Source organism: Elephantulus edwardii, unplaced genomic scaffold (assembly GCF_000299155.1).
Source record: "Elephantulus edwardii isolate Elephantulus edwardi_28Jun2011 unplaced genomic scaffold, EleEdw1.0 scaffold00040, whole genome shotgun sequence".
NCBI lineage: Eukaryota > Metazoa > Chordata > Mammalia > Macroscelidea > Macroscelididae > Elephantulus > Elephantulus edwardii.
The window spans coordinates 20,632,288-20,639,185 of record NW_006399790.1 but is presented as its reverse complement, the minus strand read 5'-3'; the positions used below and the strand labels follow the sequence as shown (position 1 = coordinate 20,639,185).

At 39.5% G+C, this 6,898-nt stretch overlaps 1 pseudogene; it reads right to left on the bottom strand.

Annotated features, from left to right (window-relative positions):
- Nucleotides 1-5,517: 5,517 nt before the first annotated feature.
- LOC102875762 lies at nucleotides 5,518-6,117 on the bottom strand (annotated as a pseudogene).
- Nucleotides 6,118-6,898: the final 781 nt, after the last annotated feature.

Below are 6,898 nucleotides of genomic sequence, written 5' to 3'. Positions count from 1 at the left end.
AACAGAACCAAAGGGAGATTATAAAAACAAGACCAGCATTGCAGGAAACACTGAGAGATGTCCTTCTTGTAGAGGTACCACAGGAAGCAGGATGAACCAAAGTTAACTAGCAACAACACCAGAAAGAACTCAACAAAATGATAGCAATACAACCCTGCCTCTCAATAATCACACTGAATGTAAATGGTTTAAGTGCACCAATGAAGAGAAAAAGAGTAGCAGATTGGATAAAAAAACCCAAAATCCATCAATATATTGTCTACAAGAGACACACCTGAAAAGTGAAGATAAAGGAAGACTAAAAAATAAAAGTGTGGGGGGGAAAATATACCAAGCAAATGGCAACCAGAAAAAAGAAGGAATAGTGATATTAATTTCTAATAAAATAAATTTAATGGCAAAACCATCAAAAAGTCACTATATAATGCTTAAAGTGTCAATAGAACAAGAGGACATAACAATAATAAATATCTATGCACCAAATGAAAGACCTGCAAAATATATAAAACAAATATTGAAAAAAACAAAACTGAGAAAGAAAATAGACAATACCACTATAGTAGTTGGAGACTTCAATACACCACTCACAAGAAAAGATAGAACTACCAGAAAGAAACTCAACACAAAATAAACCAACTAGACCTCATGAATACTTACAGTATAAATCACAGTATAGCTTCTTCTCCAATGTGCATGGAACATTCTCCAGAATAGATCACATTTTAGGTCACAAGGCATGCATAAATAAATTAAAAACATAAAAAAATAATACAAAGCATCTTCTCAGACAAAATGCTACAAAATTAGAAATTAATAAAAAGAGGATAAAGGAGGAAAAACCCCCATACATTTGGAAATTGAACAACACCTTGTTTAACATGAGTGGGTACTAGAAAAAACAGAAAATGAAATGAAAACGTTTCTTGAAACAAATGACAATGAAAACCCAACTTACCAAACCTCTGGGAAACAGCCAAAGAAGTAGTCAGAGGTCAATTTATAGCAATAAGCAAACACATCAAAAGGCAGGAAAAAAATGACCATTGACTCTCTAACCCCAAATCTCCAACAAATTGAAAAAGAACAGCAAGAAAACTTGACACTAGGTAAAAAAAGTTGAAATTATAAAAATTAGGCAGAAATAAATGAACTAGAAAACAGAAAAACAATTGAAACCATCAACAAAACTTGGAGTTGGTTCTTTGAAAAGGTCAATAAAATCGAGAAACCATTAGCAAAACTAACAAATGAAAAGGAAAAAAATACAAACAATCTGATTAAAAGATGAAATGGGCAATTTAAGAATACAACCAACTAAAATAAAAAGGATAACAATGGAATATTGTGAAAAACTATACTCATACAAATATGAAAACCTAAAGGAACTGGAAAAATACTTAGAAATTCACAATCTATCTAAACTGACACAAACCAAAATTGAATACCTGAACAGACCCATTCCAAAAAAAGAAATGGAAAAGGTAATAAAACAACTTCCAGCCAAAACAAAAGCCCTGGACGAGATGGCTTTACAAGTGAATTTTATCAAACATTCAGAGAAGAACTGTCACAACTTCTACATAAATTATTTCAGAAAATAGAAAAAGATGGAATTCTCCCAGACTTATTCTATGAATCAAACATACCTTTGATAACAAAACCATGTAAAGACATGACCAAAATAGAAATCTATAGGCCTATATCTCTCATGAACTTGGGTGCAAAAATCCCGGCCAATGGAATCCAATGATACAAAAAAAAAAAAAAAAAGATATTACCATGACCAAGAGGAATTCATAATAGGTATGCAAGGATTGTTGAATATAAGCAAAACAATCAATGTAATTAATCATGTAAACAAAGCAAAGAACAAGAACCATATGAGCCTATCAAATGATGCAGAAAAGGCCTTTGATAAAATTCAACACTCTTTTCTGATTAAAACACTCAAAAAATAGGAATAGAGGGGAGTTTCTTCAACATAGTAAAAGGGATATATGCAGACCAGAGAGCCAACGTTGTTCTCAATGGAGAGAGATTAAAGGCATTCTCTTTCAGAACAGGAACTAGGCAAGAATGCTCACTATCCCCCTCCTATTCAATATTGTATTGGAAGTCTTAGGGATAGCAATAAGACAAGATAAGGAAATAAGACTATCCAAATTGTGAAAGAGGAGGTAAGATTATCTCCCTATGCAGATGATATGCAGATAGTATACTTAGATAACCCTAAGGACTCAGCAAGAAAAGGACTGGACATAGTTGACCAATTTAGCAAAGTGGCAGGATACAAGCTCAATATACAAAACTCAATTGGATTTCTAAATAGTGACAAAGAGAAAACAGAGCTGGACCTAAGAAGAACAATACCCTTCACAATAGCTAATCACAAGATTAAATACTCGGGAGTAAATCTAACCAGAAGCACAAAGGATCTATTCAAAGAATAATACAAATCATTACTACAAGAAACAAAGAGTCTTGGAGAAATGGAAGAATATACTTGCTCCTAGATTGTTGTTGTTATGTGCTGTCAAGTTCCAGTGACTCACAGTAACCCTATGTACAACAGTCCCAAATCCTGCTCTATCATTTGCCAATCTCACTGTCTCTGAACGCCTATCCTCATTACCCCAGTGATGGAATCAATCCATCTCATCGAGGATCTTCCTCTCCTGCTCTGTCCCTCCATCCTCCCAAGAATGACGGCCCTCTCCAAAGACTAGTCCCTCCTTGCAACATGTCCAAAATATGTCAGACGAAGCTTCAGAATCCTTGCCTCCCAGGAGCAGCTTGGCTTCACCCTCTTCAGGATGAACTTGTTTGTTCTCCTAGCAGTCCCTGGTATATTCTTCTCCAGCACCAAAGCTCAAAGGCATTAACTATCCTTCTATCATCCCTATATAGGGAGACTCAATATTGTGAAAATGACAATACTACTAAAGGCAATTTACACATTCAATGCAAACCCATCACAAACACCAATTCCATTCTTTGACGAGATGGAAAAGGCAATCTCCAATTTCATTTGGAATGGAAAGAGGCCCCAAATAAGCAAAGCACTCCTTAAAAAGAGAAACGAAGTAGGAGGCATCTCACTCCCTGATTTCAAATCGTACTACCCTGCTGTGGTGGTGAAGACAGCATGGTACTGGTACAATGACAGACTCATAGATCAACAGAATAAAATTGAGAATCCGCCCATCTACCTATGTACATTTGGTTTTTGATAAGGAGGTGAAATCAGTTAAGTGGGGAAATAACAGCCTTTCTTAACAAATGGTGTTGGCCAGATTGTAAAACTATGCGTAAAAAACTAAAGCAATATCCACACTTCATTCCATACAGAAATACCAACTCAAAGTGGATCGAGTACCTAGGACTGAAACCAAGGACTATAAACTTCATTAGAGAAAACCTTATAAGAACTCTAGAAACCCTAATCCACAACATAAACAGTCTTCCAAGCATCCTGAAAAACCTACAACCAGAAAAGAAGAATATTGATGTATGGGACCTTCTAAGAATAAAATCACTTTGCACACCCAAAGACTTCTCCAACAGGGTATAAAGGGAAGCCACAGACTGGGAAAAAAATTGGCAATGACATGTCTGATAAGGGGCTTCTATCTAGAATTTGTAGAATACTCCAGCACCACAACAAGATAAAGGTAAACATCCCAATTGAAAAATGAGCACAGTATATGAACAGACAATTCACCAAAGAAGACATTCAGATGATGGTAAAACAACACATGAAGAAGTGTTCAAAATACCTACCTCTAAGAGAGAGGCATCTCAAAAGAACTATGAGATATCATCTTACCCGAGTAAGAATATAAAAATTCAACAGAGAAGCAAACATAAAATTCTGGCGAGGTTGTGGAGGAACTAGAACCTTTATTCACTGTTGGTGGGAGTGTAAAATGGTGCAACCACTGTGGAAGGTATTATGGTACTTTCTAAAATAGTTGGAAATAGAAATACCATCTGACTCAGCAATTCCACTACTTGGAATACACCCTAAAGAAACCATAACTGTCACCAAGCAAGATATGTACACACTCATGTTTATTGCTGCTTTGTTCACAATAGCAAAGAGTTGGAAACAACCTCACTGCCCATCAACAAACAAATGGATAGGGAAGCTCTGGTATATTCACAGAATGGAATACTATGCTGCATTGAAAAACAAAGAACTCATGAAATATTATATAAAATGGGTGACTCTGGAAAACATTATCCTGAGTGAAATATCTCAGTCACAAAAGGACAAATACTGCATAGTGCCACTGTTGTAAAATAGGACTGACATCGGGGTTGGGGAGAATCTAAGAAAAGAGGGAATAAATAATGTATACTGTATTGGAACAGATGAGGGAGAGAACTGTTTAGGAGGAATATAGAATTAGGTATTTTTTTTCCATGACAAAATTATAGAAAAAGTAATACATAGTAAAGTGGACTCTAGACTTGGGACAGGGATTGTATAACAATGAAAGATCCTTTTTTTCTTTTCACAAAAAAAAACCCCAAAACAAAAAACAACAAACCAAACAAATTGGGAGGAGGGATGGGCAGGGAGGAAAATGTGCAATAATGAATGAATGGGGGAAAACTAAATGGAAAGAATATGCTGTAAAAAATATATATGTTGCATTAAAAAATCATTAAGAAAAAAAGAAACAAACCCAAATGCACAAACTTTTTTTGTGATTTGCATGACAGTTTACAGAGCACATTTACTGTCCATCCAACAATTCGTACACACTGTGGTCTGAACATGATTCCAATTCCCACCTTGCAGTATTTCCACTTGCTTCCTCTGTTTCCCATTTTCTTTCATCTTTCTCTCTTTCTTTTTTTTTTTTTTCAAAAAAGACTGGGGTTCTTTATTTAAATCAGTACACTCACATTCCTCAAGGCCCAGACCATGGCAGGCAGCACCTCCCTCCTCTGTCCCCTCACTGCTGCCCCTTAGCCACAGTAAGGGGAATGGAAAATGGGAAGCCAAGAGGGCTTCAGCTAAGGACTACTGCCCAGATGTGTGGTAAACACAGTCCAGCTGTGGCTGGAGTGGCAGCCGCCACAGGCCCCACCCTATAAATTAAATCCCTGCAGCCACAGCTTGTTGAAGGGCGGCCAGTCCAACACCTGAAGGCCAGGAGGCAGTAGCCCTGAGCTGCAGCCAAGGAATGGACTGAGGGCACAAAGCCCAGGAAGAGAGCTCAGAGGGAAAAAGAATCGGGGGGTAAGCCCCAAATTTTGGTCCCAGGGTAAAAGAAGCCAGTTGGTCCAGTTTTGGTAGATTTGGGGAAAGAAATGGGAATGTATTAGTAAAAATGAAGAGAGGCCACCAGGGGACACCTCCAGAGGAGACAGGCCTGGCCAGTCTGTACCCAAAACTGGCAAGGGGAGCTTTGAGGGCTCTGGGGCTCTCAGGTAATATCACTGCTAAAAAAAATATTTATATATATTAACCATTCACGGGAGGGTAGGACAGGGGGCCGGGCAGGATCAGAGAATCTGGCGTGGCATCCCATAGCCAGTCATGCCTGCTTGAGATGCCCCACGGTTGGTGCCCATCTGCAACCCTATAACATTCTTGCCCTCTTGCAGCTGGTTGTCTGAGAAGTTCCGTGGGTTCTCCTTGGATTTCTTAGGGAACCAGTTGGGATCCCCAGAAAAGAGGCCATCATCTCGGGCTACCACCAGTCCACCCAGATTCATCAGTATCCTCTGTACACAGGCCATGTTCTTCCCTTCCCAGAGGTCCACGGTCTGGAAGATGTCAGTGGTGTTGATGCCATAGCGCTCAGCTGCTTGTCGAAACTGAGAGATCTGCTCCATCTGCTTGAAGGCCATGGTGGAGGCCTGGATCTTCTTTACTGGGGCCTGGCCCTCGGGGTAAAATCCATTAATGAGCTCACAAAGCACCGTTCCGTCCTTGAGCCAGTTCTGGAAGTTCTCCCAGCCAGGTTGAGGCCGGCCCACATCCTTGCGGCACTGGGAGGTGATCCACTGGATCAGGATCTGCTCCAGATCTGGGTCATACTGTTTCTCGATCTTCTGCTGCCCTTCCAGGCTCAAGCCATAGGCAGGTCCTCTGTTTGCCATTCTGAAGGGTAGTAGTAGCGGACACGCAGGTAGAGAGCGGCACTCCGGGCAGGGCTGCAGCGGCAGCGAATGGTGCCTCATCTTTCTTTCTTATCCCTTCCTGTCTTCAGACCTTTATCCCTGTGTAAATTCTGCCTTTCTTATCTCATGTAGTTGGTTGTTGTAGGGAGTATATACCTCCCTTGTATAATTGTTCACCTTATAGCAGTGTTTTGCAGAAAGGTAAGCCATGAGTGTGATTTCAGTTCCAAATATGAAGTGTCTAGGTCAGAACTTTTAAATTACTCTGTTAAACTGTTTCTTTGTATATAATTACATGCAGACGCCTGGCCACTGGGAGCCTGGTATTTGAGTAAGGCAGATATTATTTTTCAGGGAAGAGAGGAGGTAAGTAATATTTACGAAGTTGTTGTTACATAATATCGAGTCAGAACCAACCCATAGCTGACCCTCCAATGGGTTTTCAGAGGCTGTAAACTGCATGACAGGAGATTGCCTGTCTTTATCCCACAGAGGAAGTGATGGAACAACATGCCTTTTGATTGGCAGAAGTAGGCCTGATATCAAACCCACTACTGTCAAGTCAATTTCATGAGTTTCTGTATAACAGGCTCTCAGACAACCTCATTGTTTCCCTCACAGAGTTGCTGTAAATCTTTATGGGAGAAGAAGACCACCTCATCTATCTCCCACAGAGTGTCTGGTGGGTTCAAACTGCTAATTTACATCATCAGAAACCCTATGGAATAACAGTTCTACGTTGTCCTACAGGGTTGTTATG